Genomic DNA, 25,878 nt, shown 5'->3' with positions numbered 1-25,878 from the left:
CTTAAAGTTCTTAAGTTTGATTTAGTTGGTTTTAGGGCGTGATTCTTAGTTTTAATGTTGTTTTGGGCGTTCCGAGAGTTTGAGCGAGTCTGTTTTATGATTCCAAACTTGTTGGTATGTTCGGGCGGGGCCCAGTGCCAATCGGATGAGGCTCGGACCAAGTTGAGAATTTGGAACCACATCTGAGTGCACCATATCTGTCATAACCGCACCTGCAATTGGTCAGCCGCAAGTGCGAGCTCGCAGGTGCAGGCTAAGCATCGCAGAAGCAGTCAAGGAAGGGCATCACAGGTTACGCAGATGCGGCCCCTCCTTCGCAGAAATGGTTACCCGACCGCAGATGCGACCCAGCCGGCCCAGGGCAATTCCGCAGAAGCGGACCCTTGTCCGCAGAAGCGGGACCGCAGATGTGGCCCTATGATCGCAAATACGGAAATCGCTGGGGCAATGGCCTTTATTTAATACGGGACTTAGACTTTTTTTACTCATTTCATTCCATTGTTGGGCGGTTCTTGGAGCACTTATAGAGGGGATTTTACCCAACACCTTGAGGTAAGTGATTCCTACACAATGTGAGTTAAATACATAGTTTATAGGTAGATTATAACATGTGAATTGGTAGAAATCATGGTTTAGGTAAAAACCTAGGGTTTTGATAAAAATGAGATTTTACCACGAAAATGGTTATGGAACTTAGTGAAAATCATATATTTATGTTTCTAAGGTTATGGGTAACAATTTTCTTCAAATATTTCTGGAATCCGGGCATGTGGGCCCGAGGATGAATTTTAGGAATCTTGCATTTAGAGTTGGGAATTACTTTAAGAGTTGGGATATGAACTTTTAAGCCTATATTGATTAGTTTTTACACTTTTTGGATCGTTCGGCACCAAATTAAGTGTTTGGGCATAAGCTTGGACCGGAAAGTAGGCCTTGAGATGAAGTAAGTCTCTTTTCTAACCTTGTAAGAGGGAAATTTCCCCATAGGTGAACTTAATTAATATGTGATTAATTGTAGGAGCTACGTACACACAGAGTGATAAGAGTCCATACGTAGCTACTATTCCCGATTATGTCCTGTTAGTTTTTGGTTCACACCATGTTTGAGGATATCGTTAATTGATTATATTTGTTATTGTGATAGATGGAACCAAGTTGAGGATTTTTCAAGAATTTAAAAACTTTGTGTTTAAATGTCTATATTTTAAAAAAGAATCAATAAAAGTGTTACGATTTATTTATAGATTGATATTTGACCGTGTCGCACATATGATCCGCGAGCGGGGTACTTCCTTGAATTTATATTTGACTGCGTCGCACATATGGTCTGCGAGCGCAGTAATAAATGCATCTATGGTGAGCGCCTTTCGACCCTCGGCAATGCACAGTTTACATTTATGTTGGATCAGGCCGAACATCCTCCGGTGGTATTCGTGAGTGATAATAGAACTGGAAACTTTTTATAACTTGTATAAATTTGTTGTCGAGAGATCACTTGTTTCAAAAGAAGGAAGTGCTTTGGGTTCTTAAATATAATGGAAGGATTGTTCAGTTGTTTTTCTTTCTTATTCTGAGCTTATTGCTATCTCCATATATTATACTTAAATTAGAAATTTCATATCGGAGTCGACCCCTCGTCACTACTTCTTTGAGGTTAGACGAGATACTTACTGGGTACATATTTTTATGTACTCATGATACACTTCCGTACTTAATTATACAGGATTTGAGGTAGGTGCATTTGGTCACCAGTCTGGCGCGTAGATCTGATCCCCCTTTCGAAACTTCACGGTGAGCTGCCTGCTGAGCCGTTCTGCAGCAGATGGAGTCTTCTTTATGTTTTATTTTTCTGTCTATTTTCTTCCAAACAGTAGGCTAGTATTCTTTTGTACATTCTACTAGATTGCCCACATACTTGTGACACCAGGTCTTGGCACACGCACTAGTAGACTTATGATTTTGGTATTGTATACATGATTACAGTTTGTATCCATTGCTTCCTTTTAACTTGGATTCATTGGTAAATTTCTAAATATTTTAACAAATGAAGAATTTTTATCCACTTCATAATTTTATAAGATGGGAAATAAATAGTTTGATCAGTGTTGGCTTGCCTAGCAATGGTGTTGGTCGTCATCACGACTTATGATAGAATTGGATCGTGACATTAACTAATGCCATGTTTATTGAGTCAAATGCACCTTTAAATTGTGGGGTGAAGCTATTTTGACTGCATGTTATGTGTTGAATAGGGTTCCTCATAAGAAAACATAATTGACACCATTTGATTTGTGAAAAAATCACAAGCCAAATTTGGGTTATTTGAGAGTTTGGAGTTATTTAGCCTATGTTAGGCTTTACAAAATTGGGTAAAAAAATTACTACTTGTGCTTTTCTTGGTTATGCTTCTAATAGTACAACCTAGAGATTTTTAAATCTTGAAGAGAATATAATTATAGAATCAGATGATGCTATTTTTCATGAAAATAAATTTCCATTTGAGTCTAAAAATAGTGAGGGTCAAAGAGATTAATATAATTTTTTTGTCTATGCCTAGTACTTCTACTTCTATTTTTTGCGAAATGAAAAAAATGATGCTTTTTAGTTAAGAAGAAGTAAAAGAGCCAGAATAGAAAAAGATTTTGGTCCTAATTTTTATGTTTTTAATATTGAAAATGACCCTCTTACTTTACAAAAAACTTTATTGTCACCTAATGCTATTTTTTGGAAAGTGGCTGTAAGTGATGAAATGGAGTCACTAATTTCTAATAAAACTTGGAAGTTGGTTGATTTACAACCAGGTTGTAAAACAATTGGGTGCAAATGGGTTATAAAAAAAATTAAAAGCGGATGGATCCATTGATAAGTATAAGGCTAGGTTAATTGCTAAAGATTTTAAGAAACTAGAAGGCCTAGAATTTTTTGATGCTTTTTTCCGGTAACTAGAATTACATCCATTAGACTTTTAATTGCTATTGCTGCAATTTTGATTTGCATATTCATCAAATGGATGTACAAACTATTTTTTTTTAAATGCGGACCTAAATGAAGAAATTTATATGGATCAACTTGAGGGTTTTATAGAAGCAGGCCAAGAAAGTAAAGTGTGTAAACTTACTAAATACCTATATGGATTGAATCAGGCACCTAAGCAATGACATGAAAAGTTTGATTCTTGCATGGCTGAAAATGACTTTAAATCAGATGAATGTGATAAGTGCATCTATCATAAGACCTGGAATAATTCACATGTAATTGTTTGCCTCTATGTTGATGATTTGTTAATATTTGGCTCTAACATGAATGTTATTGGAGAAACTAAAAGCATGCTTAGTCGACATTTTGACATGAAAGATTTGGGTGAGGCAAAGTTCATTCTTGGAATGAAAATAACTAGAACATGTGATGGAATTTTCCTTGACCAGTCACATTATGTTGAGAAAATTTTAAAAAAATATAATTTTATTGATTGCAAGCATGTTGTAACCCCTTTTGATTCAAGTGTTCATTTATTTCTTGTATAAAGTGACAATGATGCGATAAATCAAAAGGAATATGCTAGTTTAATTGGAAGCTTGAGATATGTGACTGATTGTACCGGTCTGATATTGCATACGCATTAGGAGTACTTAGCAGGTTTACAAGTAAGTCAGGTAGTTAAAATTGGCATGCAATAATAAGAGTTATGAGGTATTTACTTGGTACAAAAACCTATAGCTTTTTATAAAAAAAATATCCTGCTGTACTTGAAGGCATTTTAATGCAAATTGAAACACTTTATCTGGTGATTCCTGTTCTACTATAGGTTATACTTTTACTTTGGGAGGTGGTGCTATTTGTTGGAAATCGAAAAAGCAAACAATAATTGCTAACTCTATCATGGAGGCTGAGTTAATTGCATTAGCTTCAGCTAGTGAAGAAGCGAATTGGTTGAGAGATTTATTATTTCAAATTTCTTTTATTTTGATTCATTATAATAGTACTGCTGCAATTGGTAGAGTACAAAACCGTTATTATAATGGTAAATCCATGCCTATAAGGAGAAAATATAGTACAATGCGATCATATTTGACAAGTGGTACCATTAATGTTGATTATGTTAAATCTTATGATAATCTTACAGATCCACTGACTAAGTCCTTAGCAAGAGAAAGGGTCTGGAACACATCAAGAGAGATGGGATTGAAGCAAATAAACTCATAAGTCATATATGAGGAAACCAACCTACGGACTAGAGATTCTATAACCAGGTTCAATGGGAAGAATGAATCATATGATGGCTTGGTTTGAAATTCACTATTTTTATTATTGTTCCATCCCTATGGTGTGAGTGCATTTATCCGGTAATGATTTGTGAGGTTGAGTTTTATTAAATCTTAATGAAAATTTGTAGCTCGTATGAGTGGGGTGTTAGAGTTACAAGAGCACCCTTGACAGATTTTACCTATGTGAGTGTGGAAGTAGGCCGCTTCCTATGAGAATTGTGCTTGTTCTTAAAAACACTCATAAAAATCGGGATAGCACAAGGCCATAATGTGCTGGCTAATAAAGCTCATGTCAAAACCTTGATTATTATGTGTAAGTAGTGATAATTTTTTCCCCTAAATCAGTCATAGTTCAAGTCTGAGACCACTACTGACTCTGGAGTAAAGATCGTTGTTTTGCTAAATGGAGGTTCAATACGAAGCACGCCTTCATTATGCATGATAGTCTTCTTTCAACTGGTAAACTCTCTTATATATTTTAATGTTAAAATGAGTGGGGGAATGTTAGTATTTTAGCATTTTAATATTAAAATAAAATAAGTCATAACTCTTACTACTCCATGATGTAGAAAATGGCTATAACTCCCATAACTCCCACTACTCCATGATGTAGAAAATGGTTATAACTCTTTTGTAACTCTTCTCCCATGTTCTACCACTAATTACACACTAATTATCCCATGTTCTCTATAATTTCATAACTTATTACCCCACTTTCTTTCAATTTAATTCAAGGAAGAACTCTTACACCAATAAATATGAGTCTTTCTTCCATAATGTGGTGTGAGAAAAAATAATTGCAGAGTATTTCAACAAAGTGAGGTAAAAGTTGTGAAAAAAGAAGAAGAGAGGTTTTACTTTGTTGAAGGAAGGTGTTCATCTTGGTGGAGCTTTGGACTCAACAATTTGTCCAAAGTTTGTTCGAGTTATACGACGCGATCGGGTTGTTGTATCCTGGGAGAGACAAGTCAAGAGGATTACTGCTGGACCACTGAAGACTTTGCTGCAGTGGGCTAGAATCTCCTTAAAGAGAGCGAGATATCTGTGCCTCAACCTGAAGATATTTTATTTTCTTCATTTTTATTTTTCAGCTGTAATTGTATTTTCACCAACATAAAGCAAATATTTTCTTTACATCATTACTTTATTTAAAAATAATTGTAATTAAGTGGGTTATTTATATATTATAGCAGACTACTTATCATTTGTTATAAGTTCCTAATAAATGCATATAACACAAAAAAAGAAGAAGCAAATAACACGTAAAAATAACACTAGTTATATATTAAAGCATATAACTTAAATCCATTGCACATGGTCGTTGCAATTAATACGATGAAAAATAAGACGAATAGTATTTTATAATAAGTTAAATTTCATGGATTTTATAAACGCTTTATCCGCCCATTAACAAGGTATATTCTTCTCATGTAGCTATCGAAGCTTTCACGTGAAAAAGGCTATTTAAACAAGGACGGTTTTTGTTTTCAGCTCCCACAGACACGTGCAAGTCAGCCATTTTTCTATGTCGACACCAGAAACCAAATACTTGACAATCCTCTATTTAGCATTTTTTTTATAAAAAGAAAAAAAACTTGTATATAGTAGTAGTAGTATCAAATAGGATAACAATATTTTGTGAATTATTTCACGAATCCCAAGAGTATGTTTCCAGCCATGGAGTGACAGATGGCCGAATTAATCATAGAATAGTTGAAAATGACTGAAGTCTAAACCAATAATTAAGTTTTATTGATTTTCTTAGTAAGAGATGGATTATGTAATAGACGGTTCTCCCCACATGAAACAAGTGGCTGGTCAGTGTACTGTGTATGAGAATTTTTTTTCTTCCTTCCATATTAATAATGCATTCATGGGTTTTATATATTCATAGTGATAATACAAGCAAAATAGAGTTAGTATTCGGAAGAAAATTATAAGGCGCCAAGACTTGTTTTATCTTCCAAAATTATTGATGCGCGTCCAATTTCATTTTCAAGAAAACAGTAGACTTTATTCAACTCATTTTGGTAAAGGGACCTTATGTTAGTTATATTTGTAATACATTAATTAGCAATTGTGTGGACTTGTAAGGATATCTTGTCAACATCTTATTTTAGGATACTTCAATACATGTTTAACAAAAAAGCTATCATCACTGCTGACTCGCTTATTATGTTTGTGTAAAAATATTAATACAATATAACCAAGATGAAATATGATCTTAGGACACAATATAATTATTTTAGCAAAAACAGTTGCATACTTATTTGAGCCATACGGCGGATTGACAAAAGACTAAGTCTATCTATATTACCGTTTTTCCAATATGGCGGCGTCAATATGACAACTACCACACATAACAAATGTTCTGAAATACTTCTAACTGTGTGTTTATGAAACTCTGGTGGACCCCCATTACGGGTCTCAAGCCTAGAAGCCTACACTCACCACCACACTAGACCAACTAAGAACATAAAGTGCTCAATCAAATAATCAATTTTCACACTTATAATTGGGCTTATATTTACGGGCTATCATCAAACTCGGACATTTAAATATAAATAAAATATTTAATAATGTAATTCTTTTTTCTTACAGTTTGGCGTTCTCTTTTTTCTTTTTTCCAATTATATGTGTAACTTTCCCCAGTTTACAAGTTTGTTCATAAGGCAACAGCTTTCACCTTCAGTAAATAATATATCTTCTAGTCCAATTTAGAGAGTGATCTCTTGCTGAGACAATTATTTTCTTTCAGAAATTGTCGTGGTGGGGAGTGGCCTTGTCAGTGTATTAATAATCAATTACATATATCAGCCAGTGTTTTAATTAATATGTGTTTTTGGGGCTCGCCCCGAGGCGGAGCACTATTAAAACGTCTTGAGACACATGTGTGGGCCTTGTTTTGTGAAGCTTACGCCCCCAAGCGTCTGACTGTGTGCCCTAAACATACATAACGCTCAATGCTCGGGACTCGCCCAATAATTCCTATGCAAATTATGTGTTGAATTCATTAATTTGCACTGTTGACTCTTAAAATTATTTAACAAATGAATGATTAAAGTTCATTTTAGCTATAGGAATATAAAAATTATGAATAATTCAAATAACGAACCATAGTATTGCATATTTACTAATTGAAAATATCGTGAGGGTGAATATCATTTGAATATTTCTTCTAAAAATAGATGACCAAAATTTATATCTTTACTTGATAGATCTTCATATCTTAGTTTTATGTCTCTCAAAATTATCATACATTTTTTATTTTACTATTTAGAAATAATTTTATATTTACTCATGAAGGCGGAATATTTTAAATTACAGTGTTGATAAAATTTATTGAGTATTTACTTTTAAAGAGGTAAATATGCAATTTGATAATATTTTTTTAGAAATTATAAATTTTAATTGTTTGAAAGTTAAGAGGTTATAGTTAATTTATATTTCATAGTAACTTTAACAATATTGTATTCTTTATACTTGTAAAATATGCTAAATATTTTATTTTATATGAGTTTTTTTAATACTTTTTAGTTTTTTTGAACTTTTGATGTATTTTTTGTATTTTTATTGTGTTATAATGTTATATTGTTAATTCATAAATTTTAAAAATTAAAGATCCGTAGGACTTACGGCCATGTCTGGAGGCCTCCTTATTAAGTAAAACGCGCAGCCACACATCCCCAACTCTTAAAACACTGATATCAGCTACTACTTGTAACTATTTGGCTCAATATTAATGTAAAAGAGAAAAAATAGGAGTATGTGTTAACTCATGTAGCAAATAATTTATTTGACCAATTATCATCTCCAAGAATTTTAATGAAATTCGTCCATTCGAGAAGCTGAAAGGGCAGCAAAGAGGGGTATTATTATTTTTAATGTGGGCATACTGTTAATATGCAGTTGTCTTGAGCTGTTTAGGCAATGCCCTTCGCGTCTTATTTTTGTCCAATAAGTTTGTCTGTCCAATAATTTAATTTTCGAACGATATAATATAGGGGTATAAACTACTTTAAAATTTACTTTGAACTACAGTAGTATTATTTATTTGATGAGTACAGAGTTCTGTTTGCTGTCTAATTTGTTCCTTTTAGATAGAAAAATATGTCATTTACTTAATCATTTATCTGTAACAACATGGAACCATGTTCGAGTTTCCTCTTCTCGTTTTGCTTCATTGTCGGTTTTCCTGATCTTCTCACCTTAAGTTGTATTTCCATTTTCTAGTCATTCATAGTCGAGTTTCCTCTTCTAATTTAGCTTCATTGTCGGATTTCCTCTTCTCATCTTAAGTTGTTTTTCCATTTTCTAGTTATTCATAGTCGAGTTTCCTCGTCTGAATTCTACTAACCTTTTCTATTTATTTCCCTCTTTGAAAATGGGAAGTTTCCTTTTTTGTTAATGACTAGCCACTTGCCCCATCTAGTCTAGTTAGTGACATCTTCCTCTTGTAATAATATGTGGTACTATTAAAACCAGACTTCATGAGTTTTGAGATGACAACTGATAATGAAAGAGTGAATTCCCCATGAATAATCATGGGAAAGTACAAGCTAACATCATAAATATGATGTATTTTACTTGTCCATCACTTTGGCACAAAGGCGGAGGTTCAGTATTCTAATTTTTTAAGTCATTGGGTTCTAAATTAATAATTTATGTATAATTCAATAATTTTTTAAGATAAATATATAATTTGAATAAAAGTTACTGAGTTCAGCCGAACTCGTATCTGAAGAGCTAGCTCCGCCCCTGCTTAGGCAAACAAGTCTTGGTCCAGAAATATTTATGCTTTCAGATAATTGATGGTAAACCTTTATCAAATTTGTTTAAATAAATATAATAAATTTTCCTCCCAAAGTATAATTCCTAAGGATTTGTGAAAATAAATATATCTAGGGTAAATTACTCTTAAGTACTCTAAAATAACAATATTACAGGAGAAATCAAATACCTCTATAACAGTTTTGTTTGTTACTAAATGTTTTGGCTACTATAGTGAAGTATTGTTATAAAAAATATATATTATGACATCACATGAAAAATTGCTTTTAAAGAAAACTTGATCATTACAGTAAAGTGTTGATGTAGAGAATAATTTTTATAAAAAGGTCTGAAAGTAAAATAATTACCAAATATTTAATGTTTAGCCGCATGGGAAATAGTTTCAAACCAACATGATTGAAGTTGAACAAACGATAAGCCTAACTTTGAAGGAGGAGCAAATGCCAACATTGATTACCAATTAAATAGTTTGGAAAAATTGAATATTACTTGAATAGCACATGCAAAATGGCTATCATTATAAATCCTACATTGAGAAACCTCAATTATTGATATGGGCCGAGGCCCAAGAGAGTGATGTTATTGTGATCCACCTAAAACTCTTAGGATTCGGTTGGTACGAGGGATAAAGAATAATTAATCCCGGGATTAAATTGAAGAAGAGTTTACTCCATATTTGGTTGAGGAAAAATTATGGTATAATTAGTCCCGGAATTATAGTATTTTTTTATCCCCATGAAAATGTGGAATAACTAATCCCGAGATAATTAATCCGGGGATAACATCTTTCCAACCAAACGACCCCTTAATTTTGTAATTAAACAGGTTGCTGAAAAATTACACAAAAACATCAAAAAAGGAGCTGCACCAGTCGGGAATCAAACCCGGGTCTGTAACGAGGCAGGGTAAAACTGTACCGCTAGACCACTGGGGCTACCTCAGCATATCATTATTATATAGAAATCGAAAACTGATACTAGTAGGTTCTATCACGAAAAGAAGAAAATGATCATCAAGTAACATACTCCCTCTTTTTTATTTAATACTAGTCTTATTTTATGAATGTTGCGCGTGTATTTCATGTTGATGAGTAAAATATCGTATAAAATTACATCAATATGATTTTAACTGATTTAAAATCCTAAACACTAAGATTTCTAAAAAAGTTCAAGAAAAAAAAAATAATATATAAATTTCTTTGATTTTGAAGTCGTAAACGATAAGGAAAGTAATTGAATAACAATAATGTGAAATCTATTTTTAAAAGATTAAAAAATTAATTAATTTTATTTTGTCCAACGTGCCTACCCCTATAAATGACTATAATTATTTTAAAGTTCACATAATATTAAATAATGTATTTAGGCTGTAAAGTAAAGAAAAAAAGTAAGCCCCTAAGAAATGATGAATATTAATTATATTTTATTCACTTAGCAAAGGAAGAAATAGTACCTCACAACAAAAGAGTATATTCAAATTTTGGGGAAAATCCACTCCCTTCTTATTTGCTGTATGACACTTACCATCCTTAGTTTGAGTTTTTCCTTTCAATAATTTAACACGTTTATCATTAATATAAAAAAATTCATCTTACTAATTTACCTTATTAAAGCATTAAACCATTTTGATAAATTTATTTTCCATATCTTGTTCTAAATTCCTTTTAGAATAAAGACCTAAACTCTAACAATTCACGCCAATTTTTGCTTTCATGATTCTTATAAAATTACTAATTTTCTTATTGAAAATAAAAATAAAGAATGAGTCTTTTGCATAGAGCAGTGTGTAGTCATTCCTTTCACGAGTAAATTCAATTTTAATGGCGATACTCGGTAGATCCAATTCTCAAGTTAAGCAGATGAAAGTTTGACGCAGGAGAAAAACATTTGCGTCGGAACAAAATTAGTATTTAATTCTATCTTATATTATATAAGGTAAAATGTTATTCAATTTTAAATTATTAAATATTAGGATTTCTTATATGTTTAAATAAGGAAAGATTTGGTAGTCAAATTTTTATTGATTTCAAAGTCTAAAATATTGGTAAAATAATTAAATTGACAATTTTGTCCAATATGAATTCTATTTCTAAAGGGTAAAAAAGGCGAACAATATTTCGTTAAGGGATTTCGTGTTTTTAATATAGTACTAGTTTTAAGATATGCGCGTTGCGCATGTACTCCATCTCAACAAATACAAAATTTTAGAAAATTACATATATATTATATTAGAATTTGTGTTTGAGGCATAAAATAAAAATTAACAAAAGTTTAAGTTTCTAAAAAATATTGATCCGAATGAGCTAACTTCAATGAAGGATGAAACTTTCATGACAAAGACAATTGTTCTATGTCTACGATCAATAAGAAATATCATATCAATTGTTTTTAACATATTAAGAAAGACTAAATTACTATTACAAAAGGTATTTTTTAACTGCTACATTTCGATTAATCTACTATTTTTTTATTTTGGTGTGAGCTTTCTTTCTTTGTCCAAGCACGTAACTATGCATCCAAATATTTTCTTTTATGGAAGTAAGAATCTAAGATTGGAAGGAAATCATTACCGTTAATGGATTATAAAAGGATCATGTTAATCTATGAGCCAAAAATATGGAGCTTATGATAAGAAAATCCTCTAAACTTTGCACTGAAGCTAAAATAATAAAGTACCAATTATGTATTATTTGTTATTTTTTAGATGGAAACAACTCTCTAGAATAATTATGTATTTTTATTTTTGGGTCATATCAATAAAAATCGGTTAGAGAGTTATTATTTTTTTGCTTAATTGAAAAGGTACATCCAAAATAACGGAGTCGGAATTATTTTAAAAAAATGTACAATATTTTTGAAATGCTACCTAATATATTGTTTAAGTAAATAGAATAACTATATATATATATATATATATTTTATTTCTTTGACAGGCCCACGCATTTTGTACTCATTCAGAAAAAATCTCAAAACTTGAGTAACGACTTCTAAAGTATTAGCAGAAAAAAAAAACTTCTAAAGTCATTCAATTACTATTGTTTTAGAAGATATCGAAAAACTCAACTACTAATTCTTTAATAAAAAAAAAGGGTAATTTAAATAAGGAAAGAATATATATAATTCCTACTTAGCATTCAGAGTTTTTACCTAACTCAAATAAGGAAAGATTTAATTGTCAAACTTTAAATTAATTTGATAAGTCCAAATATTAGGAAAATAATTTAAGTGACTATTTTGTTACACTATATTTTTAAAGGGTAAAAAAGGTAAACAATATTCCGCAAAGGGCCTTCGTGCTTTTTTTTACACCTCCTTTTTCCCGCGGGGGATAGGGAGTTTTTTCAATTAAAGTAACATAAATTGATATGGTATTATTTATTTATTTAGAGTCGCCATTTGGGATATTTATTATGGTGTCCCAAGTCACCGGTTTATTTTTAAAATCTCAAACCGAGGAAAATTGGCTTTATTTAAAAGTCTGTGAAACCAGAAAAACTAGGTAAGGAATTTTGTTAACCCCGGAGAAGGTGTTAGGCATTTTCGGGTTTCGTGGTTCTAGCATGGTCGCTTAACTATTAATAATTGTTCTAATTATCTGATTAATTACATGTTTTAAACCTATTGTGTATTTTTAACCTTTTAAACCAATTTTAATTATTTTAAACCGCTTTTTAGGATTTATGGAATTATTTCTTGACCAAGTTACGATTGTCGTACACTTGCCGTTTTGGAACACATTGCAAACCACGCTACATGAAATGTACCCGCGATTTACGACACGTTTATTTTATTATTAGTATTCGAGGTTGTTATGATCGGGTCACATGAAATGTACACCCGGATTTGGGGATTATGCACCATAACTATGTCACGAGAACCGTACCCATAGTCACGATAATTTATTATTACGCGCCTAAAGCAAACTACGATGTTCAAATTTTCCTAAGTTAAATTGATTGCGGTAGAAATCCATGGAAGTGTACGAGAATATAAAAATTTTAACTACTTTGGGGGGAAATGGGCCAACTGATCATTTGCAAAACTGGCCTAGTCACGATTTTCAGAAGACTGGGCCTGGCGAGCGTATTTCAGCAAGGAAAAGAGATCACCAGGCATACATTGTCCAAGCCCAAAACTTGGTTCGCACAAGAGTAAGATCAGAAAAATTAATGCATTCAAATTTCTAAGTTAAATATACTAAAATAATTTCTAGCACCTTATTACATGAATTTCAGAAAAATAAACTCATAATTGATGCCAAGTTACTGGGCTTAATACTCAGGCCCAAGCCATTTGGGCCCAGACTTGTTTAGGTCATTTCCCCAACTGGGCCAATATACAAGTCTGGCCCAAAACAGAATCATAAAGGCCGAAGACTGGGCTTTAATGTCTAGCCCATAGCCTAACCCTCTCAACATCGGGCCATTATTACAATCACAATAGTGATGAAAATTACTACTGATTTTTCTAACAGTAATAACATTAATTACAACAAGTGAGTTCAGAACCCATTTAATTACAATATATAATACAAGGCATTCAAACTCAGAAATTACATTACAGTCCTAGACATGTATAGTTTCCTACATGGGTAAACTCTAAACTATAAGTTGTTACCAAACTTCCTGGAACAATCTTTGGCTTTGAGGTTTATAAATTTAACCAATCGATGGTCAAATCGATGAACATCCACCAAATCTATGGATAAAAATGACTCAAAAACAACATATTATAGAGCTGGAAAAATCCTAAATTCATTAAAAGGACCTAGGAACAGAAGTTAACAGAGGCAAATTTGTTTTTTAAATTTCTATGCTTAAATCAATAATTGCATTCAAGAAGAGCTTAAATCAGTTTATTTGATTTAACAACTTCACATTAAGATAAGTGAACAAAATTGCACATTAGCATAGTTAATGAGCTAACATAGCATGTATTTCAACTCAGAATCACGCAAAAACAAATCAGGCATAATGGAAATGGACAGTTTCAGTATTACAGGCACCAAGAACACATGAAACAAAACCATAAACACACTATTAACATGCTTGTGCTATATTTTCAGATTCAAAAGGGTTACAAGGAGGTGATCTCACATACCTTCTATGAGAGATAATAAAGGTCAAACAAAGGTAGAAAACCAGAAATGAATTCAGTAAGACAACAAATCAAACTGGTACAGCAGAAATGGAGAGAAAACAAAAATGTCGTATCTTCAACCCAAAGTCATCTTCAAGAAGAAGCAGAAATGGAGAGAAAACAGAACTTCTTAGGGATTTTCTTTTTAGGAACTAAATTTGCTTCTTTGCCAAGAATGCCAAAAAAGGAAAAAAAATGCCGTAGCTTTTCTGTGTATTTTTAGATAAATCCTAAGGTAAAAGGCAGGTAGATGTGTATGTGAGTGAGGGGAAAGGTCTATTCCTTTTATAGAGTGTACAAAAATAGCATAAAAAAGGAATATTCTACCCTTAGATTCATATAATGTCAGATAGTACATCATCTTTTAACAGTTGTCTGTCCCTTTTTAACCCAATTTCAGCATTTTCATGCTAAAAATGGGGACAATTGTCCAATGCTAGAACATTCAAGCAGTTTCCTCATTGTAAATTCCCAATTTTACTCTTTTGAGTTCTGCTTATTGCAATTTTAAACCTAACTTGACCTAATTTCAATGTTTGATTACAGATTGAACCCTTTTAGAACTTCCTAGAACCATCTAGACTTGGATTCCCTGAATTGTTTCTCAATTAGGCCCCTGAAACCTTGTTATCACCTTTTCCATTCTTTAAACTAATTAAAACTTAAAAACAACTAGAACTTAATCAAAGCGGTCTAGGTCAAGCAAAAAATTCTAATTTAAACCTAAGCTAACCATTGAAGCAGGTCGTTTGTCTAATTAAACCCCAAACAAAACTAAATTCAAAACAAACAAAACATAATAGAGAAACAACAACAAACGAAAAATCAGAATAATTATGCAATAAAAACCTAATAGTTAACCTTAATTAATCCAAACTTGATGCAATTAAACTAACATACAAATAATTAAACTAATCACAAAGTTCAGCATGTTCCCATAATTTTTAGAATTAACCTAACAGTGGATTCAACACACTAATTAATCTAAACACACGGTCAAACACATGCACAATCAGAGAAAATAGAAAGAAAAGAGGAAGAAATAACGAAAGTATACCTAGCTGGCCTAAGAGGAGCCTGGAAAATCCGAGAAGCTTCGAGATAGATCGAAACTAACGTTAGTCAATCGTTCTTGTTGAGAACGACCAACTAACGTAGGTTACAATCCAAGTCAAGTCTTGAGACTTGAATGAAAAACACAAAGAATCGGAAAGAGGTTGGACTGGGGTATCTGTGTTTTTTAGATCTAGGGTTTGAGCGATTTGGTGAGGAATTTAGGGAAACTGAGGGTGGATTAGTGAAGAGGAGAGGCTGGGGGTTATGTGGTATGCATTTGGGGTAGTTTGGAGGTGGTCCGCCACCGTGAGGCGATTTTCGGGCGGTAGAATACGGCGGAGCCGGTGGGGTTCAAAGGCGGCTAGGGTTAGTTGTTTGGGAGAGATGAGACAGAGTGTTTCAAAATGATCCAACGGCTGGGATTAAGGGGAGTTAAATGGTGTTGTTTGTATTAAAGGGGGTCGATTTGGTCTTGGACCGGATTTGGGGTTGTACTGTGCGGGTGTTTTCTTTTGGGCCAAAAATAAGAAATGGTTTTGGGCCCAAATACAGCCACAAACGAAGCCTGTTTCCATCATTTTTCTTTTCCTTTATTTTTTCCTTTCTTTTCTTGAATTTTAAATACTTAACTAAAATAATTAAAGTCCTAAATTAAATTCTAAATTAATATAATTTGTAAAATGAGACTAATTATCTATTAACAAAATTAATTAATCCTAAATTGATGAAGAGGAAATTACTAATCTAATACTAAAAGCTAAACATGTAAAATGAACAATATTTTTTGTGATTTTTATTTTAATCAAGCAATTAATTAACTATTTAATCCTAAAATACAAACACAAAATCTAATATGCAATGCATAAATATTTTTGATATTTTTGTGGTATTTTTCATGATTTTAACAAAATTAAATATACACAAAAATGCACACAATTAATAAAATCCTATGAAATTAAAAATAATTTGGAAAAACCTATTTCTTTTAATTTTGTAGGAGTATTTCTAGACGACAAAAATCACATGCTCACATTTTTAATATAATCTAGATAGATATAGATGTACATATAGATAATCCAATTTGATTAGGCATGAAATTTTAAGGAATTTTTTAAAAAAAAACTTTGCAGTCTAAAACATGATACAACATTGTGTATTTACAAAATACAAGTAAAGTCAAAATTTAAAGTCTATATATTCGAAACTTACTACTGACTCATAGCTCGTTTTAGCTGCTGTATTTATAATTAAATATTTATACATGTTTGATGGACCGGCTAATACAAATACTTAGATCGAAGCAAATATTAATGGATTTGTTCGAATTTGTATACAATATGTAGCTCCACCCCTATTATAATGCTTTTGACATTTATTGTTTTAAAACTTTGTATACGGTCAAAATCAGGGAAGGCTGATTTTAGGGCTTTTATGGTACTTCGAGCCTGGCCTCGATAGGCTCGGAGCACGATCCAGGGCTCGTCCCCGAAGCACCCGCCTCGAGAAGGTATACCGAAGACTCATCATAGCATACCTCGAGGCAGCACGAGAATCGAAGACCATCATGAAAAAGCGAAAAATTCCCAAGGGCGCGTGATCGGAAATGACAGCGCCTGCAAGAGTAGGACAAGTCAGTACTGAGCCATTATACAGTTGTACCAATAGCATTTCCCCTCCCCCTTCCCTCCTATATAAAGGGGACCCTTGTCATCTTGTAAAAGCGGTCGGATTATTGCATAACATATTGAATACAATACAACATTCTTTGCTCTCTACTAACACAATTGTTCTTCACATTTATTGCTTATTCTTTCACTGTTCATTCATTATTCATTTATTGTTCTTCATTTATTGCTCATTATTAACAGCAAAAGTCCATCTTTGAGGCCCTCATTATCATTAATTCTTCGTCAATTGTTCATCGCTATTAGCCCCATCAAGACCTCTAGGCTCTGCTCCAGCCAGCTCGAGGCCCATCCTTGTGACCCTATTGGTTTGCATTTCTTATTTTCTTCACTTACTTTTAGCATCTACCGTCTAACAACTAGTATTGAAATAAGTCACGTATTTTCAGAACCACAAAATCAAATATAATTGTAGTTACCATTTTTAAGTTAAACAGTTTGGCACCCACCGTGGGGCTAAAAATAATAGTGATTGTTTTGGTGCTAGTTTTCTGAAAACACAAGTTATTCTTCACACTTTTCTTGTCCAAGGATCTTTGATTTCAGGTTAAAAAATGTCTAACTCAGCAAATGCACACGAAAATAACGGTATTGGGCGTCATGGAAAGAACGGACCGGAAGAACCTCAGCACATCATTCACATGATCATTCGAGGAACCGACGTCCCACAGGGACCCATGTTCAAATGGGCCAGAGTGTCCATCGCAGCGGAAAGGCAAACTCGGAGTTGTATACCCGAGGACGCCCTTATATTCAGGAGACCAAGTTTCATGTCATCGAAGGTGACATGGGGTACACTACCTTACTTGGAAGATCGTGGATACACAACACGAGGGCGGAACCATCAACTCTTCACCAGATGATGAAATTCCCAACAAAAGATGGGATAAAAACTGTGTACGGAGAACAACGTGCAACAAAAGAGATGTTCGCGGTAAACAACGTGGAACCAACATCGACTCCCCCCATCCAGGACGGGTCAGGAAATAGGCTGACCCCCTAGGAAGAGGTGATTTGTGGGCATTCAAACGAAGACGGCAAAGAAGACTTCCTCACTCTCGGAACTTCATTTCCCCCGAGGAATCAGAGGCAACAAAATCAACGGTTAAGAACTCAAACAGGACGTCTTGATCAAGCATCTTCCAGATCGAAAGGTATACCTGGGAACGAGATTAACCCCCAAACTCAGGAAAAAACTCATCCAATTTCTTGTTAACAACATTGATTGCTTTGCTTGGTCCCATTTAGACATGACAGGGATCCCACCAGAAATAGCCACCCATTAATAAGCGTCGATCCTAGGTTCAAACCAGTGAAACAAAAAAAGGAGGCCTCAATCTGAGGTAAAACATGCGTTCATCAAAGACGAGGTAACAAAACTCCTCAAAATAGGATCGATTAGGGAGGTAAAATACCCCGAATGATTGGCTAATGTAGTAGTGGTCCCTAAAAAGGAAATAGATTCAGAATGTGCGTAGATTATAAAGACTTGAATAAAGCATGCCCCAAAGACTCATTCCCATTGCCCAACATCGATCGCTTGATCGATGCCACGGCCGGCCACGAGATCCTCACTTTTCTCGACGCTTATTCCGGGTATAATCAAATTCAAATGAACCCAGAGTACAGGGAAAAGACTTCGTTCATCACGAAGTATGGTACATACTGCTATAACGTAATGCCCTTCGGACTAAAAAACACAGGAGCTACATACCAATGCATAGTTAATAAGATGTTCGAACATCAAATAGGCCAATCTATAGAAGTTTACATTGATGACATGCTAGTTAAGTCCCTGCACGTAGATGACCATTTGACTCATTTGTAGGAAACATTCTATATCCTTAGAAGTTACAATATGAAGCTCAACCCCGAGAAATGTGCCTTCGAAGTAGGATCGGGCAAATTTTTAAGCTTTATGGTATAGAATAGGGGGATCGAGATTAGCCCCGACAAAATCAAGGCCATTGAAGAAATCATAGTGGTGAACAATGTGAAAGTCGTACAATGGCTGACCGGGCGGATAGCGGCCTTAGGCCGGTTCATCTCAAGGTCGTTAGATTGGAGTCATCATTTTTTCTCCTTGCTCAAAAAGGAAAACAGCTTTGAATGGACTCAGGAATGCCATCACACTTTAGAGGAGCTAAATCGGTATCTCTCGAGCCCGCCTTTGCTCTACACCCTGAAAGAGGATGAAATGTTGTACTTATATTTGGCCGTATCTGAGGTAGCGGTAAGTGGTGTGTTGGTTCGGGAAGAACAAGGTACGCAATTCCATATTTATTACGTAAGTCGGACTCTAGGAGATGCTGACACCAGGTATCCCCACTTAGAAAAATTAGCTCGTGCATTAATAAGAGCATCTAGGAAATTAAAACCTTATTTTTAATGCCATCGTATATACGTTTTAACAACATACCCACTTCGAAACATCTTGCACAAGCCTGAGCTATCAGGCAGATTGGCCAAATGGGCCATCGAACTCGGAGGGTGTTGATACCCAATTTTTTCCTATAATATTTTTAAAGTGCATATATACCTTCAAAACTATGCATTAGTATCAATGGATATTTTTCATAATTTTTATATTTTTAAATTAATTTATTCTAGTATTTTATTTATATAAATAATTATAAAATTGCATCACAAATGGTTCTACAATATTTCATTGATTTAATTTTGCTATTTATAGCCATATTAAGTTTAAATTATTTCACAAATGGCCAGATTTACACCTTTTGGCTACAATTGCACTGATTTTGCAACTATAGCCCACATACACATCAGTGCATGATATCACCAGAAATTGGTCCATTATATTTTTAAAATATTGAATAATTATTTTGAAGCACTTCTATGCATGAAAATTATTTTCTCTCATTGTTAATTATTTTATAGAATGATTTTTATTCAATTACTTGGGTATTTAACAAATAGCCTTTTAATTTCTCTAATTTTTCGGACCTAAATACCATCCCAGGTCCCTAACCCAATTCACCCCAGGCCCAAACCAAATTAAACCCGACCCAGGACCCCCTAATCCTGGTCGTTGATCTCTGAGATCAACAGCCCGTATTTGTTCTTACCATTTTTAATTCCAAACGACCCCCTCTAACCTAATCCATTTCCACCATACTCCGCCGCCCTTCATTCCCTCGTCTCTTAAACTCTATCTGAGACCCAGACCTAACCCTAGCCGCCACCACCCAAAACCAACTCTAATCCCTCCGATCCTCACTCGATCCATGGGTTTTCATGGGTGTTTGAGACCCCAGCCTGTCTCATACATCTCTTGGTTGCTCGTTTTTGTGGTATCATGGGAAAATCTCGAAGAAATCTAGTCCAGTTAATGTTCAAGACCCTCTGAGAGTCTATTGATGGTCTGTGAGTGCTTTTCTATCGATGTTTTACAATTCAAATATCTGATTCAGAGACCAAATTCTCTTTACCTTTTCTCTTTTCTTCAATAACCTAGTGTTTGGACTTGAATCTGCCTAGATCCTTGTAGATCTGGAGTGATTTTGAGTTCGTCATTGGTTTTTTCCTTAAGGTTCCCTTATTTCTTTACTGATTAACTGATTTTTGAGCGCTTTGTTATACTAAGGTTTGGTTTTCTTGTTTTTTGTTGGTCAAACCTTTGTGTATTCGAAGTATTTTCAAATTCCTATGGCTGTTCTTTAAGGTTCTTTTTACTTCTCTACTACTAACCGATTTTTAGCACTACACTACTTTAGGTCTTTGATTTCTCTAACTTCTAATCTTTGTATGTTTGAAGTACTTTCAAGTTTTCATGGCTATTTTCTTTAAGGGTTCTTTGACCCCTATACTGTCAATCAACCTTAAGTGTTTTCAAATTAAAGTTCTTCCCAGACTTCTCTTAAAGAGGTTTTTCTATTTTCAATGTTTAATCTATTTATGTATTTGGTTAATCTTTGTATACATGCTCGAACCCTAGATGTTTTTAATGGCTACACTGATTTCTTCTATTATGTTGATTTCTGTGAATCAGTTGCACTCACCGATTCTATTTAGGGATTTGAGTGATTTTGCTGTTAATTCCAGCATTCTTTGGAATTTTCTTTTGCTTAATTGATTTATATTTTAGGGAATATGAATAATTTTTTCCTATAAAATCAGTATTCTTTGAAGATTTTACTGATTAATTCCTATTAAATATCCTGTTAAAATCAATATGTGCTGAAATTTTATATGTTTCTTTATTTGTGACCTTAATTGATCATACTTGCCTTAATTGGTTATCAATATGGTTTTGGGACTTCTACTGACTCCTTACATGGAATGTTTTTGAATCCTTACCTTAATTGGACCCCCTAGTGTGGCCGTTAATTGATTGCCCCCAATTTAGGGCTCTATTCCGGATTCCTCTATGGGAATTGATTCTATGATTGATTAATTGCTCCTAATTGATTGAACTATGATTCTTTACCTTATTTATTTTATTCCCTAAAGTGCTATATATATATATACACTCTTATTCTGCTCCTTCAACACATGAACACTGTTCAGAATACACACACATATATTCAAACTCTCTCTTTTTTCTTTGCTACTTGTGTTGACTGTTGGTCTAGCCGGCTGAAAGCCAAGGCTAAATAGTGGAACTACCCTGTTTTTTACATTCTGCATTTTCTACTTTAACTGGTATGTTTCTAGTTAAATTCTGAAATTCAACTCTATGTGTTCCATGTCTATACATCCATGCTTATTCTAGTTGCTCAATTGTTTCCATGTTTACTGCTTTAGTCAGCATGTTTAAATTCTGGCTTCTCTTGTTAAATGTGTAGTCAGCATGCCTAAGTCTCACTTGATTGTTTGATATTCTAACAACATGTTATCCATCCCATGTTACCTTCTTTAATTGATGTAATTATTTTGATAATTTAGTTGTCTAGTATACTTGTTTGATCCTAATGAACACACATTTTGTCTTCAACATGACTATGTGCTTCTTATCATGACTAGTTGTTAAGTCTCTGAACTATTAGACTCTTGTTTGTTCTGTACAGTTGTTGCTCCAGATGTTCCCCTAGACCCTGTTGTATGTTTGAACTCTATGTCCCAACCCCCTTGACCCCTATTTGGAAAATTGATTGCTGAATAATTGTGATTGCTTTTCTCAGAATTGATCTCAAACTATTTTCACTATTAGTATTCTCTCTAAAACTGTGTCTATTCCTGAAAACCTCTTTCACTCTTGAAGTTTACTTCAACGCTGTTTTATGTCAATCACTCTCACCCTACTCCTAGATCATTAAGTTCTGCCCCTCTGGTATGTGTACTGCTTAGGGATCCTTGAGGTCTCTCTGAACTCTGGCATACCAGGGCTGGCCCTTCCACACTGCACATAACCAATCCCCATTTGAGAAATGGTCTTGGTGTGAGCACTGCCCGAGATCCTTGAGGTCCTTAGGAAACTCTAACACACCAAGGCACACATTATTAGCTATGAGTTGGCTTCTGAGATTCTGTTGAAGGTCTGACATTCCCAGGTTTACTTTGGGCCTGATTTAGGCTCCCTATAGTATAGTTTCATTTACTTATATAATACATTTGATCCTGGTCTGTAATAATATTATTTTAAACAAATATTGGGGCAATTAGTAAAAAGGGTGGGGTTCATACATGATTTTGTGGAAATTGGGTAGAGATCATGCTTTAGGTTCACATATGTGATAAGTAGTACAAACCATGCTCTTAGGTTTATATGTATGAACTTCCTGCTTTGGGTTGATATTGTGATAGAAATCATGCTTTAGGCCCATATGCTATGCTATTTGCATCAAAATATGTCATAAGTCTATAATATTTGCATTAGAAAACCTGCCTTAGGACATTCACACTTATATTTTGCATATTAGGAACCTGTATAAGTTCATCACTTCTTTCCTTGACTCTGCGTAGGTTATTATCACCTAGAAATCATGTCATTTAACTACTGCAGTAATCATGCTTAATAAAAATGATCATCTCTATGGGAATTAGAAATCCTGATTTAGGACTTTGTTTGCATTGACTCTAAACCATGTCTGCGTTGTTTTGAATAAATAACCGTCTATAAAAAAGGGTTTAAAAATAGTCCAACACATAGATATCATGTCCTAATATCCACATGCCTAAAATTAGTTTTTGTAATGTTAATCACTTAGATCAGCATGCCTATAGGACTAAATAACTTCAAGTTGTTTAATTAATTCCCAGATTATGACTTCATACAGACCCACGCCTAGGCAAGACTTAGGCCATTAAATAACTATGAAATCAAGTTCTGTTTATGTCTGAAATTGTCTAGGTCTAACAGTCTATGAAATCAATAGGCAAACTAATTAGAGTTCTGCCACTTCGCTTTTGAACAAATGCTGCATATTCTGTATCTGTGATGATCATCTAGATACCATGTTCTAAGGCTTTCTAAATTTATTCAAAATCAGTTGTTTGAGACGTGCTATGTATTTGTTTATATGTGGAGGCAAACATGAGCCCTTAATTGCTTTCCTATTTGACAGTCCTACGTGTTCTTTGTTGTCGATTAGATTTTATCTTTTAAATACCTTAGGAGTGTCAAGAACCACCTAAGTATAAAGGTCCTAAACGCCTCTGGGACCACAAGGAAGGTACGGGTAAAACATGCTTAGAGTTCGTTAATTAAACTCGCTTATATAACCACTAAGGGGAGGGTAATGGATAGTAAAAGGATATGATGACCTGCACACTAATGTCACATGTAGCCCTTCTAGTTGAGTAGGATTACCGGGCATTGCACAGATTGATCCTATAGGCTAATCAACTTAGGATGTCCCTTCCCAATTCACATATTTGTACATAGACTGCCTAAACTTCCCTGGTTTATGTATGTATGCTTGGACTATTTAGACTTCCTTAATTTACATATGCTTAGACTCTCTAAACTATCTTAATTGTATATATGTTTAGATGGCATAAACTACCTTTATTTGTAAATATGTGCTTAGACCGCTTACTTGTTAAATGACTAATTCACATAACTATGTTCGGCCGGGACCCACCGTTGTGGACCTCAAGGGGTGCCTAACACCTTCCCCTCAAGGTTATTTCGAGCTCTTACCCTACTCTCTGGTAATGCAAACTGGTTACACGAATTATTTACTCTAGGTGACCTAACACACTTTAATCCGTTAGGTGGCGACTATTCATATACCCAATTCCCAAAAGGAAACGAGTTGTTACCCCATGAATGTCGAAACCCGGACTTCCGCGAAAGAAAAAAGGGGCACGACATAGGGTATGATATCGAGTATTTACCTTGGACGACTATCAAGTCCCAAATTTTGACGGACTTCCTAGCTGATTTTACGCCCGCCCTCGTGCCCGAGGTAGAGAAAGAACGCTTTCTAGAAACGGGCACATCATCGGAGGTATGGACCCTATTCACCGACGGCGCCAACATAAAAGAGTCCGGGCTTGGCATCATTCTAAAACCACCTACGGGCGGCATGATCAGGCAATCTATAAAAACTCCGAATTCACTAACAACGAGGCCAGTATGAGGCTATGATTGCAGGTCTCGAGCTAGACAAGTGTGATGACCCGGCCGTTCGTCTTAAGAATTAATACCCCGATCCCCTATTAACTGCTTTCCCCGACTTTATTTCTGCTATTTTGATTTGTTTGGATGTTCGGTTTTAAGTTTCGAAGAGTTTTGGGACACTTAGTCCCTAAATAAGAGTTTAAGTGTTGGAAAGTTGACTGTAGTTGGAACAGTGTGAATCCGGACTTAGAACGGAAATCCGATGGTTCCGTTAGCTCCGTTGAGTGATTTTGGAGTTAAGAGCGTGTTTGGATTGTGTTTTGGAGGTCCGTAGCTAATTTAGGCTTGAAATGCCGAAGGTTGAATTTTTGAAGTTTCCGGTTCGATAGCGAGATTTTTATACGAGTGTCGGAATGGAATTCCAAGAGTTGCAGTAGTTCCGTTGTGTCATTTGGGGTGTGTGTGCAAAAATTCAGGTCACTCAGACGTGGTTTGGTTGGATTTTTGATCAAAAGTGGAATTTGGAAGATTTTAGAAACTTAGGCTTGAATCCGATGTATTTTGATTGTTTTGATGTTGTTTGAGGTGTTTTGAAGATTGGTATAGGTTTGAATAAGGTTTTAGGATATGTTGATGCCTTTGGTTGAGGTCCCGGGAGCCTCGTGGTGATTTCGGATGGTTAACGAGAAAATTTAGAAAATGTTGCAGCTGCTATATTTTTGCTGCTTCTAGTATTTTTGCATCTGCGGTTTGGGGACCACAGATGCGGCGCCGCAGAAGCGGATAAAGGACCGCGGATTTTGGCCTTTCCTTCAGGTTCCGCAGATGGGGAAGGGACACCGCAGAAGCGGTGTCGCATCTGCGAAAATGTAATCGCAGATGCGGTTTCTGGTATTTAAATGAAAGTTGCAGATGCGACAAAGTTTCTGCAGAAGCGGGACCGCAGATGCGGTCCCAGGGTGGCAAATGCAGTCCCAGGGTCGCAAATGCAGAAATCGCTGGCAGAACATATAAATAGTTGCCTTCGCGAATTTGAGTTACTCTTTCACCATTTTCATTCGAGTTTGAAGCTTTTGAGAGAGATTTTTGAGGAAAACAAAGGGGAATCGCTTGGAGGTAACATCCTTGACTTCATAACTCGTTTTTATGTGATTAAAGACCTAATTAGTGGTGAGAAATTGGGAAAAAATGGTTAATTAGGACTTGAGTTTAAGAGGCCTTTAAATGAGGATTTGAGGGGTCATTTGGATTCTGATTTCACTGTTCTTATTATGTATAGACTCGTGAGAGTACGAGGTTTCCGAAAATGTAAATTTTACCCGATTCTGAGATGTGGGCCCGAGGGGCATTTTGGTCATTTTATATAATTTTGCATATTAGCTTAGACTTTAATTGTAGAATCAGTTACTTGAAGTGTT

Source organism: Nicotiana sylvestris, chromosome 6 (assembly GCF_000393655.2).
Source record: "Nicotiana sylvestris chromosome 6, ASM39365v2, whole genome shotgun sequence".
NCBI lineage: Eukaryota > Viridiplantae > Streptophyta > Magnoliopsida > Solanales > Solanaceae > Nicotiana > Nicotiana sylvestris.
The sequence above is the reverse complement of the archived record's forward strand: the minus strand, read 5'-3'. Positions refer to the sequence as shown.